Source organism: Hylaeus volcanicus, chromosome 8, assembly GCF_026283585.1.
Source record: "Hylaeus volcanicus isolate JK05 chromosome 8, UHH_iyHylVolc1.0_haploid, whole genome shotgun sequence".
Classification (NCBI taxonomy): Eukaryota; Metazoa; Arthropoda; class Insecta; order Hymenoptera; family Colletidae; genus Hylaeus; species Hylaeus volcanicus.
In genome coordinates this window covers 9456775-9471767 of record NC_071983.1, presented here as the reverse complement: position 1 = coordinate 9471767, position 14993 = coordinate 9456775, and the positions used below count along the sequence as shown (strand labels likewise).

The 14993-nt window shown below is 41.0% G+C and overlaps 1 protein-coding gene across 2 annotated transcripts in view; it reads right to left on the bottom strand.

Annotated features, from left to right (window-relative positions):
• The window catches only part of LOC128880673 (beta-1,4-N-acetylgalactosaminyltransferase bre-4-like), a 94274-nt gene that overhangs the window by 62777 nt on the left and 16504 nt on the right, over positions 1-14993 (bottom strand). The window contains exons 1-2 of one of the 2 annotated variants that reach the window (XM_054130998.1): positions 11755-12464; positions 3982-4017 (exon numbers count right to left, since the gene is read on the bottom strand). The gene's annotated coding sequence lies outside the window, so the exon portion shown is untranslated. Of the gene's footprint in view, positions 1-3981; positions 4018-11754; positions 12465-14993 lie in introns of those variants that run through there. The other variant, XM_054131000.1, reaches the window with a different exon arrangement.

The following is a 14993-nucleotide window of genomic DNA, read 5'->3' as shown; positions in this document are numbered from 1 at the left end:
AAACAAAATGGTACCCATATAATTCCAATATCCCTTTGAAATTTTCATAAAAATCGGCACGAACATTCTGGACAACATTAGGTGTCAGAAGAAAGAACAGTTGATACATTCTAAGCTAACATCAGGAAAGTTCCGCGGTGATACTGCCAGCCTTTTTCTAACTCAACGAACAAAACAGCCGGTTAACTTTCGTTTCGCTGTCGGGCAGATCGCCAGATGCGGGGATACGCGCAAACGAATCCGTTGCTTCTTGCATCGGTCGAGTGCTCATCGAACGTGACTACACTCTGACAATGATACATACGTACACATCGCGGATTCTTTGCGAACTCCCTAAGCCGTGAAGTAACGCGGCTAACGGTGCAACCGCTCGTTCGAAAGAAATTAATTCCTTTCTTATTACGTCGTTCGGTATTAGCTGCGTTTGAACGATACAGTTATGTTTCGTTAACTCGCATCCACGAGTCGTTCAATTTGCGTCTACAGTCCTCCTCGAGGACTGTTTTATTCGCCTCGAGTATATCATTTACTTATCCGTTGCGCAATGCCAGCGGTATTATACATCCGAGGTAAACGTTCAATTAAGGGAAATGGGGAGCGAGATATGCCTTAAGTGGCGTTACTAGAGGTAATTGCAAAGTATATGTACGTGAATGTGTACATAAATGGGAAAAGGATAAGCAAGAAAAATAAATAGTACAATTATTGTACAGAGGATGTAAGGTACGGGGAATCGGGAATGGGTAATGGTTGGGAATAAAAGATCAAGCGTGTTTAATAACAGGCACCTTATCGGCTCTGCTATAATTTCTATCTACGCAGCGTGTTATCTTTCTCAATTTGTTACACGCCGTCGCGCGGAAAGCAAGTGAAAGACCCTAGTACAAATTAATATTTCTCTAAAGGCCCTGTTATCTACCGATCACGAATAGGTTCCACCTACAGGTTTCGCTCGAGGACACCGCGCAGAGATCGGATCTATTTAAAAAAAGAAAGGACTCGCGACTTAACCAACCCATTTGCGGAATATTACCTGTAATTATCGTATTTTCCGGTCGATTTTTAATGGTTGCAACGATCATTTGCATCTCTGCCGTCTATATAATATATTTTTACTACTTCATCGAGTTCAAAATAAAACTAAACGTACCAGGGCATAAGACATGTAGACTTTTCTCGTTGAAATCTGTTAATCAACCTAATTTCACAGCCAAGAAATGATACTCGATAAGTGCAATGCAACTGTTGCAATTTAAGGTTCTTTCCCCTTTTCGAGTACCGAGGCCCATCGAGCGCGCCGGTAAGAAACGGAGTGACACGATCGAGATCGCGTGACCGCCTAACTTGCAACATAAATTATTTATGAACTACGACTCGCGGTGTGGTGTGTCTGGACCGACGAGCGCGTGCACGAACTACAGCGGGAGAAACACAAGCGCGAGTCGCGGTCCGACGACCCGGACGAGCAGCATTCTTCGTACTAATGTTCGTCATTGTAGCGCGTTACGTTCCTGTTGCTTTCTTAGGACGAGCGTAATAGCTCCAACCACCAGAATCGAACTTTCCAATCGATCGAAAATCGAAGCGGTTGACCGCGATTATTATATAGAAAAGGAAGCAAGAAGATTGGCGAACCTCGAACGCAACGAGTGCCAATGGAAGATGTTACATAATCAATTTTAGGGTAGCTTTGGCACCTCAATTATCGATAAGGTTAATCGTTAACTTTCGAGAGAGTTATAAACTCACAACTATCGGCAAAATGAGGAAAGTTATTATAAAACTAACGAAGAAAAAACACACGGCCAGAAAATGGGAATCGTCGTCGATTTAAAATGATCGTAACTTCCAAACAAATGCTTGAAACACAAATCGCTCGTGGAACATCTCAAGTCAATCCATCGATTGCTTCTCGAGACTTTGTAAAACTAGGACGAGAAAAGTCGCATCGAAGAAAAAACAAGCTTTGGAGCTTTAACTTTTACTCCTCTACCTCTTCCTTTTCGAAAGGCTACTACTTTGTTAAATCTTTGAATATCGACGCGTTTCCAGGCCGTAGTTGCAAGATCTCTGGGGTCTTCAGCAAACGCACTCAAAGGAAACGTCGACTTTGTCGTCTAAACACCCCCGGAGCTTGGCTTAATAGCCGACAACAAGAGACGGATCGTGTGAACGCGGGAATACTTTTTTCCGTCGCGTATATTCCTGAAGCGTGACGTGACAACAATCGCGCAAGAAAATTCGAGTTGCACCGGGACACGTCGAAACTACGGCATTAACGTAAATTGCACGTATCCTGCGAGCGCTGTCACGACGATTGCCCACGCGTTAACGATACGGACAAGAATGTATCGCGAATTCTATGCGGCGGAGGTAAACTAACGTTAGCTGGTGTGTGCGCAGCGCGCCGGCGAAAAGAAATCAAGACGTCACGCGTGCGTTTTGCCTATGCGAAAGAGTTCAATTTAAAACAGTGCTTCTCAAACAAGAGCGTTTATGTACACGAAGTACAAGTAAATTTTAAAAAGTCAGTTTTAAATTTTACTAGAAAGGTGAGAATTTAATATAAAAAGCACAAAAGGAAATCGTTTGAACTTTCTATTTGCAATAGGACACTGCAATCTTAGAAAACTTAGAAGACCTTTTTCCTGAAATTCAATTTTTCCTACGAATTTCTATCTTTTCAATGTTTATTTTCGAATCTAAGCATCCTATTAGTAAACTGTAAATATAAAAAAAGTTTCGTTTCAGCATCCCCTATAAGCTGATATTTTTTTTAAAATTGATTTAACGAATACAAACATTTTTCTGAGCCCATTTCTCGATGGCGTATACGCCTTTCGCAATCGAAGGGTTAATCTACGATATTAAATGAATTTCAAGAAACCCCATTCAAGTCCACAGTTCACGTTAAGTTCTATGCATTGTTTGAGTAACTAAATTAAGAAATATGAAACTATTTAAATTAAATAAAAATTGTGGGACTATTAACAAACAGATACAATCTTTATTTCAAATTCGATTCCAGAGAGTTCCAACGGTTCCCTAGCGAAAGTTAAATTTGAGAAGCACTGATTTAGAAGAACACAGAGGAATAAATTGGCGTTGATCATTCGACGCACGTGACGCGTCATCGTGGAATAATGCTGGACTCCTATGAAAGGAAAAGTAATTGCAAACACGCCACATTCCGAGTCGCCTCGGTGTTCCGCTTAGCGCTTTTTCGCTACGCGACTCGAAGGGATCGCGAACAAGAATATGAAACCGACGACGAAGCAGCCGTTACTCTTTCTTTAATCCAAAGTTTTCCTCTAAAAGCCGCTATCCGCGGAAAATCCTGCAACGTTGTTGCGCGAGCCGAACGGTAAAAAGCGGCCGAGACGACAGGATTTCTCTTCGTGGCATCGAATAAATCCTTCTCGGACCATCGATGCAAAAACGGATTCACTTTTTGCGCGGCACGTCCGACGATTTCGCATTTTTCAAATACTAACAGCGATACGGAAATTCGTTTCGCTGGGAGAAATATATTAGAAATATATAAGGTAGGTGAATTTTTTAAAAGTTTAGAAGGACCGATTGTGCAGTCTATAAACCATATACAATAAATTATCTAAGTTTAAATATTGATCGTCATTTTTGGAATGTATTAAATACATACAAGTCAAGAGCCTAATCGATAAGGACACTCAGACTCGAAAGGTTTTTAAACGAGTAAAACCTTTTATCAAATGGGAATTTTCTTTACCACGAACTCGAGTACAAGATAAGAACTACAATGTTGACGTTAGTGCTTGATAAAATTTTAAGCACTTTTCCCATAATAGAGGAGATCTCGATAGAACGCCAAGGACAGGTAATTGACGTTCACGTTAAACGAACAATAATTTACGATCGATTCTTCGACGAATCGTGTAGTCGACAAATTGTGTCAACATTAATGCGCGATAAATCAGTAATATAATCTTGTATGTAACTTACAGTGAAGGATGATGTCGTCTGGATGTTATGCGACGGCTGAAATTCAAAGAAAAAACAATCATTAGACACGGCTATTACTGTTGGAATGTCGATTTTTAATTGGAATCTATTATCAGTTTTATTTAATGAATCTGTCGTATACATAGTCATAAACGAGTATTAATCTATTAAATCTCTCAGGCAAGCGCCGAGATTAATAAAGAATTCAAACTACCAATGGCGAGCCTTGAATATTGAATACTTCGATATCAACGGGATTGCGAGACAACTAATACGCGTCCAAACCGCGACGCATAATTAACGTAGACAGAGCGATGAATAATACTTGAAATGAATGGGATAAAATATGGAACAACAAAGAAACAAAAAAACTCACAATGTAACACACGACTTTTACCAATCAGTACCTCAAAGCGTTATGACCAGAAGAGAAAAAATAATAATGACTAGATTGAGAACTGAGCACTCAAAAATCACACATGAGCATCTACTAAAGAAAACGGACCCTCTCCACTGTGACTCCTGTGATAAGGAAATTACAATTGACCATCTACTGTACGAGTGCAGAAGATTGGAGCTACAGAGAAGGAAGTATAACTTGAACCCAGAAACATGTGCAAAACATCATCAACTATCTCAAGAGGACTAAACTCGACAATAGTATATAATATCACTAATCAAACCGAAATTCAATTCCCGTCGATAATTACCGAGCAGTAAATGCGACGAAAAATAAAACCATATAAAAACAACATTTGAAATGAACCTAGAAATACATGTATCTAGTGTTTTCTTAACTCGAGTACCTACAGTATAGAATTGTATCGTTACCAGTTCCGATCGTGAACAATTCCATTCCCAACGAATGCCATCATGATCTCGAACGATTAACCTGATTTTACTGGTTTGACGGCCTCGATTTACCTTGGTCAAGGCGTTTATAAAACGTAAACGGACACGTGTTCGACTTCTACGAACAATTGCCCTTAACTAATGCCCTTAACTGCGATAGTTTATAGCTCGACACTGAATCCCTGTACGCAATTGCTTCACCATTGACGCATAGGTGAAGACGAGAGAAGACACGAGAGGGGAGAAGCAGAGGGTTTTACATGCGCCGATATCGAGCCACTCTCTCGAGTCGCTACAGGAAACCGCGGGCTGCAGGATACGCAGCATACTGCACCGGATATGAACTGGATAATGCCAGAGGTGAAGTATGTTTGCTGCCAAGGCAGACAAAACAACGCTAAAATACCAATGACGATGAGAAATGCGACTATCTGTGATGGACGCGCTATTTGCCATCCCCTAACAGTAGCGATGTGACGAATCCAATGGCATACCCATTACCGAGGATGCCTATCAATTCTCAATCATTGTGCTCGACTGTCAAACAGTGGGATGCATTTGTTAGTACTTTTTGAAATGTCGATGTATAATCTGAACATCTAGTTTACTATAAACGATGCAAATTATTCGAATAACTATCGATCAATTTTGCATCTAGATAAATCTCTGTCTAAATTGTGAACTATTATTAGGTATTATATTATATTATATTAGGTCGTCCCAAAAGTTCATATCAGTTATACTTCTACCACTCAAATTAATATGTGAAATTTCTCTCACTGTACAATATTTCCTCACCTTTCTGATATAGTCATTATACCGTCACTATAACATTTTCGTAGCTTTTTTTATTAAATATTGTCACAGTCTTCAACACGAACTTACGGGGTGACCTAATATAATTTCATGTGAATTCATTGTTTCGATTAAAACTAGTATCGTCGCTGATAATAAACGAAGTCGACTTGCAAGCCCTGAGAAATTTTCATGTGTTTCGAAACTTACAGGGGAATGCTCTTCGCTATCGCGTACTTTAACGAATAGTAAAAATGACATACATTTAAACCCCAGTCAGTCATTCCCCCGTCGGATTTCAATGTCTCTTATTAATTAGATACTGTTCTTTTGACAGCGCCGATGGTGAAGTACGGGAATACGCGAGGGACATAAAGCAACCTGCTATTGAAACGATGCGACTCGGTAATAAATTTCAACGGCGACAGACAATAATGAATTTTATTACCGCGTGCATATTTCTGCCTGCGGGACATGCGTTTCGTCGGCGTTCTCTGTTCCGCTTCAAATTTCCATACCTTTGTACCCGTCTCCGCGATGGGAAAAAGTATGAAATACCGCAGAGTACTATAATCAAATTACGGTGCTGGATTCAACCTTAAATTTTACGCAGGACACGCGAATGTTCGGTCTTTTTAAGGCTGGATACTCAAAATGAAAGCTCCACTTTATGATTGACGCGTTATAGTTAACTACGTGATATTATTAACCTTAATCGATAACATATAAATACGTCTATCACTTAGGACGTTATAATGAATTCGAATTAAATGACTTTGTCGAGTCATCTTCGCAATTTGCAATAATACGAATTAATTTAAACTTCTAATGTAAGGTTCATATGCAGGTCAATTTGAATAGATGTTGCATGTGAGTAATATAAAACAAAAATTGGAAACATATAATTCAACTAATAATTCAACTAATAAAAAGTTGGAAAATTCAGCCTCTTTTCTGATCATCCAAATGCATACGATCTTTCGAATCGCGACAGTTCCTTCATCGAGTGATCGGGCAGAATATACCTAACAGCTATTTCAACGACGAATTAATAAAGATTCACCAATTTCAAGGCTTGTTTGCGTATCCGCCGACCGAGCCGAGCAATTTTCCACGGGAAATATCTTTCGTTGCGTATAAAATTCAATTTGCATAGCCCCCTACTCGAAGCGAGTAGAATCTACTTTATAAAATGGCAAAGTCGAGTGCATTCTACGTATATGGCGGTAAAAGCGATTTCACGGTAGCCCGAATTTGGAGCAAGTCCAAGTCGAAAATCGATCGACCTTTAAACCAATCGGGTATATGCTTACCCCTTCTATGTTGGACAATAAAACGAACAAAGTACCGAGCGACCCGATATCGGGAATCGTTTCGATACAAATCTGTCCTTGGCAAAGAAGAGACATATTTCTATCATGATCCACACGTACAGAAACTCTGGCTTAGGAATTTCTCTAGGAAAACTTGTTTAGAACACAAGTTTGATCTCTCTTATAACTTGTATTTTTACAGTAGAACCATCGTATAGTAGATTATTGTGTACGAGGGGGATGAATGCTCTTGCGATAATCGAGATTTCCGGGAAGACAAGGTTTGGATTAATTTTATAACTTCAATCGCCACTTCAATCGTAAGGGACAAGCAGTATGCTTTTACAAAGTTTATCGCATCCGGTGTGTGAATCATACAAGGTACCCTATTCTATCATATTCTAATGGACTGTAGCACAAACCAAAGCAAAGCGATAATTTTAATACTAATTTAGTACACTCCGGATATTTATGCGCTTACGACAAGAGTAAATATACAAAAATATACAAGAATAATATCAATCAAATAATGATTGAAATAAAATTCGTAATTTCTATTAGTCCCCAACGAACTCTGCTGTTGAAGCGACTACAAGTAAACGTATATAAAAAGAAGATTTGGATATCTGCATCGCGTTACGAACATAAATCTTGTGTCTCCAAAAGCGTGACCTCGGTGGCCGTACCATTAGTACCACACATCCGTTCATGACGTGACAGTCAATGCGTTATCGTTAACTACGTGATATTATTAATCTTAATCGGTAACATATGTCTGTCACTTAGGACGTGAAAATGAATTCGAATTAATTTAGCTAAATGAATCTAATCTAATCGAGCAACGCGACGAAAAGTGACCAACGACCGACGAAAGAGAACGCAAAGACTCCAATGATGAGTCGAGCAAAGGCTTCGTAGTTCGTAGCGAGGGGGATTACTCCACAACCCCTAAAGCTTCTGTCAACCCATACCCGTTCGCTTTCTTTCCATTCGTTTCATTCGCGACGCGCACGCGACAACGCAAAATTGAAATTCGAAACGCAATCAGTCACCATTACCACCACGATTCGAGCCAATAAAACACAGATACCGTTTTTAACCGACTTCGAAAAGGAGGAGGTTACTCAGTTCGACATGTATATTTTTTTTTTTTACATTTTCCAATATACGATAACGCGGATTCCGAAACACCGCGCTAAGTAGCAAAATTGAAACAAAGCGATGGAAACTAATTATCGGAAATGGTAGCACGTGTCTGTAACACCTTTGGGGGAGGAAAACGGTTACCTTAACAAAATGTAATTTTACCTTAAACAAAAATGTGAAGATACGGAAACGTATATAAAACGCGATATGTTTCTTGCTTTTGGGTAAAACCAAGTGGCTTATTCACCGAAAAAGAAATTAATTCGGGAAGTGAAGTATTAAGGAAGATAAATCTAGTTAAGATTCGTGAATAAATTCCGTTGCAATCGATGCGTTAAATCGATAATGAATATTGAAAGTAATATTTCATGATAAGATTACTTAGATAAGCTTCAGGTAGGCCATAGGTAAGAAAAAAATAAAACACTTCATAAGTTCGTGTTGCAATAATTTAAAAAAATAGTATTTTGTTTGAACATACGTAGCATCTATCATCAAAATATCAGCTGAAGTATTTTATTTCTAAATAATATCCAGCTCCTATTATGGAACGAGTGGTACGTTCTGCAACGAATGTCCAAAAAAAATATTCTTTTCGCGGTGTAGTAAGAGCTGTTCTGTTAACGGTAAACCGTAAATCGAACGGCATCCACTTCGTATGAAGCGTATAAACATTCCCCCTGAGCTTGTTTACGATGATCAGTCGAAACGTTGGTATTTGTTCCAGTGTTTATATTCGAGATTCCGGGAAAACACGCAATAGATTGAAAGAATTTCAAACAGCCTTACGTCTGGATGGCATCGAATCGTTAATGAACGAGAAAGGTCGTCCAATAACACCAACGATCGGTCAAGCGTTACCATTTTGGTCTTAGCTAATAGTAAATTTCTAGCGATTATTATTTTGAATTCTATTTTTAAAGAAATCTGTTCTTTAAGCTAGATAAATGCCTCATTTCCGAATGCTGGAGGAATAAACGCTACAAATTTCTTCGCTTCACTTTCATTAAATAAACCCCGAAGCTTGGTGTTATTACAAATTTACAAAACCAGCTAACTGTATAGATATATTGTATATAGATACCGAAACTATCGAACAAATTAAATATTGAAAGACCGACGGCCATTCTAAATTTCGTTCGTTTCGCTGAATCAGCTGCCGCTTCGTCGAATCAAATCAATTTTGAAACGAAACGATCCAACGCGTGTACAATTGCCACGGGTCTCGAGCTCGGAAAAATGGCAAAACGGTTCCAAACAGAAACCCCGTAACTTCAAAGGAAAATTGAGACAGTTCTTTCAATGGCTGGAGTGTCGATTCGCTATATGAAAGGCTTTTTGCACGGCGAGTTGCGCGATAGGTGGCCCGCAATTTGCCATTGGACGTGAGCTGCGAAATAGAAAGGCAACATTTTCCATTTTTGTATCACGAATAGAAATCAATCGGAATCATCGAACATGTCGTTACTTATTTTTACTGTAGACACGCTTTTTTGTGTACACTTCCTATCAAAGTTCGCGTGTCACTACTCGTTAGAGTTGTCTAACTGCCTACTCAAACATTCAACCCGCGATAGCAAATCGTCACTCGTCGTAAAATCATTAATCTACGATACGTGTTTGCCTTCAGGGACTGTAGCATACGAATATGGAACTACCCTAGCTAGATGGGGGCCAATGGGCACCAACAAACGTGTGCCAAAGACAAGACTAACGTAAACGTAATGTGAAGACTTACGATAACGCGAACCAAGCCAAAATTAAGGAGTTATGGAAGGCAAAGTAATGTCAAGAAGAATAGAAATAATTGTATTGTGATGAATGGATTCAGTGCAATAACCGAAGTGACAGCTATGCACTTAAAAAGACCAAGCAAGTACGATATGTATTTGCATATCAAAGCAGATCCAACTCGAAAACGTATACTTTAAATAATAAAATAATGCTTGTACCGACTGGCTTGCTACGTTTAAAACATGATACTTAGCGGGGTCAAGTACTCGTTCAAGTACGGAACGGATGACTACTCGAAGATTAAGAGGATCATTAGATTCGACCGTACTGCGACCTCTATCGAAAACTGCTGAAAATCGTATAATCTAGTCGATCGCGACCAACGTAAAGCGACGGAGCCTCCTACCGTAGATATTTCCGAACGTAAATAAATTTTGTTTGATATCGGCGTTGTGACAAATCATTAACGTCGATGATAAAAAACAATTTGCAAGATGAACTCTTAGCACCATGAGCGAATTATCGAGCAGGATACGAATACCAGCGTCGACAAATACGTTAATCGATGTCGATTATGACATTTCTTGGGGGCGTGACAATTTATGGCACTACGACCTGCTGTCACCCGAGTTAATGCGACAAGTCAATGACAACGTTGCCATCTGTCCAATTATTCTAATAGCAAACTTCGCTCGCATTAACGATAAACGTATCTACCAATTAAACTCGACCGACACGAGAATTACATCTAGAAATAACCGCAATCTGGATAAGATGTTCTCGCGACCCGTAAATATTTTGGCGTTCATTCATACTCTACAAACAAAATCCTTTTCGCGACCTCGACGTCGTTACATCGAAGCGATGCGTGATCGTTACTGCTTGGGAGTGTTTAAATTTTTTTTTGGTTAGCAAGAAAGGACGGACACGGTTCTTGGAAATGGTGTATCATAATATTACGCAACGACCGTGTAATTCGAATTTGTACTCAACGACTAAATCCAATGCCACGATAATAATATTCTAAGATTTGCACGGAACGCTTAGATAGAAGATAGACAAATCGGTTGATCGGGTCTATTCGTTAGGAGCCAACATAAATTGAATTTTATACCGTTACGTTGTGTTCATTTTTATTAAGGTGTCCCGAAAGTTTCTTTCGCGAGTTGCACTCAATTATTTTATGTGGTCGTGTTTATATAAATAGACAATCTAATTTCATAGATATTCGTAGATATTCAAACAGTAATGGAGCAAAATGAATCGTGCACAATTCAGTAATGTAACATAAAACAAACTATTGTGCATGTATTACTTATTGATAAAGCAAAAGAAACTTTTGGGACAACCTAATACATGAATTTAGACAGCAGATTTTAGTGGTTTATGTAAGGACAGAATATAAGATTCGAGAAAATAAAATTACTCTCGTCGAGTAAATATCTGCTATCAGATAGAGCAAAAATATTACACATATTAATAGTTAATGTTACTTGTTAGCGTGATAAATCTCAATCATAAAAGTACCGAAATAAGCATTGTTTAAACATGGTACATTTACTCGTTTCGAACAGAGTCACTGTGGCATCTACATGATAATTTTATTGACATTGTTCTACGCAATTTCATTGTCACACTTCTGCATTATTTTGTCATGATTCGCGTGGTACCAAAATAATACATATTACCGAACAAGATACTTGATATGATACTTCTTTCAGTGCATTTACGATTGAGAAGCTCTCGCGTTACTTCACATGCTCCGACGATATACATAATGCAAAAGAACTATCGATGGAGCGAATCGCACCTCAGACTCGGGTGTTACTCGGCGCAGGTGTTAGACGAGAAAAAGAGGAACCGGTAGGTGCGTGAGGTAACGCGAGTCCCCTTTAAATCGGCAGCACCGCGCTGGGTGTTGCATAACACTCACCTTTTCCACTTTCCCTCCGCTCTTTCCGTCAACGAGAGTGGTGCTGAGTCGATCGTTCGGTCTTCCGTGCTCGCCCACGTGCTGGATACTTGTCGCCCCTCTTTCTCGCTTTCTTTCCTCTCATTCCATCTTCGTCCGCGGAACAAAGGCCACGTGAAAGCAGCAACCTTGGCCTTTGACGTTTCAACCGGGACCTGTTCGAGGCACGAGTCGTTTCGTGCGTGCGTGCGTGCGTGCGTGCGTCCGTGAGAAACGCGCCCTTTACACGCGGCCGAATGGAGTTCTTTCTATAGTCACCACTTCCTCAGACGGTGACAGTCAACAGGATCGGTCCTTTCAAACAGTCGAACAAGCGTTTCCTGACACCGATCCAGTAACTGACCTTCTCAACGCAACCGGTTTTCGCATGCACGTCGGGTCCGTTCTCTGTCGAACCGCCTCGTGACCATTCACTCGACGTTCACCACACCGGTGCGCGTTCGCATTCGTCGATAATCTACCCCCGTATTCGATATCTCGTCTCGAATCGATTTGCTCTCGAGAGATTTACAAACGTACGTCACGGAATACCGTAGGACACTTGCGCCCCGAGAACGATAACACAAGTACCAGGCAGGGTCCGTGTCGCAAAAACGGAGCGACCTTTCGCTTCGCAGAAAAAGCGGATACAGACGCGAACTGCGCGACGTCTCGGCGAAGACTGCCGAGGTGAGCGGCCGTGAGTCGACGCGAGAGCCTCGGCGCTCGACCCAAACCACTCGCGAGTCAATGACGGAGAGACGTGATTGGCCGGAGCGCGAGCAGTCTCTCTACATTGGACGTCACCGACGACCACAGAGTCAATAGGCTTTTTAATTAAACGATTCAAATGTAACCGCGATTACGCTCTACCGAGAAATGGACCAAAGTTGCGGGTTAAATGGAGTCTAACGCGGGCATTAAGATAAGGCATCGATTCGAGTTGACTCGCTACGACGCTTTGGAGCATATGTACCTCGCGACAGTTTTCTCTGGCTAATTCCACATTTTATTGGGTGGGTCTGGCGTTAATATCACGGGACAATATCAATGATAAAATGCATAAGACATACTTTTATTAAAATCTCTGTTTTGTACCTAAATTTGCATAAACATCAAGTTATGACATACTCCATAAATTTCGAATATAATAAGTTGAAGTTAAAACCACGATAAAAATCATACGAAAATGGTTTATTCGATACCGAAATAAAATGAAGTAGTTGCACTGGTTTCATATCGTCATACCTTACAAATAAAATTTTTCCCAGTCTAGCGTGTATAAGAGGTCGGCAAAAATGCTGCGACGGATGACTACCGCCTGGCGACCGCGAAATTTTAATCTTAATTGCTTCAAGATTGGCCGAGCCATCAGTGGTTTGTCAACTGTCGCTCCCGTTGACGATAACCCTAGAAATTGAGGCGAGCAGCCGACGAAACGGCTGGCTGTTTACTTTTCATGGTGCAATCTCGCTGTATAGGATGCAACGGCGGGCGTCCCGGCGCGGGACACCGACGGTTTTTTGGTCACCGAAACGAAATTAAAGGCCATGCGAACGCACGATAGCGAGACACGCGATATCTTCGGTCTGGTGAATTTCATTGCATTTCCTGTACAATATTCAAATCAGAAGGGGGACGAAATAAAAGTATGAACATGTCCCAAACCGAAGTTTTGATTAACATCGCCGTGACCGGAAGAACGAAACGCGTGCAGGTTGGTGGGCCTATACACCCACGCACTTTTTAGGAATAAAATCGGCACAGGATCATGGGAGAATAATATTCTGTTCGGTATATGTCACATAATTCACAATTTGGTCTTGGAGAGGCGTATATTTCAGTTGAAAATCGTAGGACCTACCACAGTCTCAAAACCACTAACATATTCGTAAACATACAAATCGTTAATACATATACGAATTTCATAAGAATATCATCGTTTAAATGTCATTACAGCCCCAGCGATAACAAATACTATAAATACGATAAAGGCTTGCGAAACCACGACGTTCTCGAAGTCTTTCAGGTGGATTGGAGAACCAAATCCAACAAGTTATGAGAACTTTTCAGCGCAAATTAACACGTATACGGGGCACACTTTCTCCGATATTTCGAAAGAAGATAAAGTCGCGGCACGAAAATATACCAGCTACCAGCTAAATCAACTTCCAAACTTGTTGACGCGCGACAAACCGCAAACTAATGTCGAACATGCAGGTTACTCGGTACACGGGTACTCGCACTTCTCGTTCGCGCATATGACCGGGAGTATTTATAGAATTTACTAGTTCTGTCCTCATATTTTCGTACTAATCGCGCGAGAGGACTCGGTCAACGGTATCAAATCCATTCACCAATCCAAACCGACGCTTTCCTCTTACAGGCGAACTAATTCTATTTGTCTATCTTCGCGTTTTATTTCTACCTAAAACGGACCAGCGAAACGTCGCGAACGAAGCGAAACGCGTGACAAACACCGTCGATCCAAAAAAAAAACTACAAACGGCCACGAAGGAGAAGTCCGCCGCGGAAACGGACCGAGTTATTCCGAAACAGTACCTCGGATTTGTCATTCATATTAAAAATAATAATCACCAATCAAAGTATCGATTGCCCAAAACTAAGTCTACGTAATTAAGACGCAAATCCGGTGTGAACGTTTCCTCGGCGCAGAATGATTCCCGGATCGAATGGAGCGTTATTCGTTCGCATAATTAATGCAACGCGCACGTTCCCCGTGATTCCGCCAACGAGCCCAGGTATCCGCGATAAATCTCTCCCATGGTACTGGAATCGACGTGGAATTTTTCCCAGGCTTGCGTTCACGTATCTGGTCGAATCGCCACGTTTCTTCTCTGTACGATTATATTTCTGGCCTAATTAACGCGTCTAAACGCTTACGGGTTATCTCCGGCGTCGATGGTGGGTTTTCGCACGAAACCTGCTTAGCGACGGTGTTCTCACAACGATGACAACGTGTGCGAGCCGGTTGTACGCGTCCGGTGCCACCTTCCTCGAGGACGTGTGCTCGCACGTCGCGTTATGCATGACCAGGGTGTTAAGTATGAAAAGGAAACACAGAAGAGGCTCTTGCCCGCGGACGTGAGACGCGCGAGAGGGCGTCACTCCCCAGGCTTCCTGAAAGACAATGGAATCCGACATCCACTTCGAATCGAGCTACCTGCCACCGGGGTTACTTCCGTTTCGCGTTTAACGTT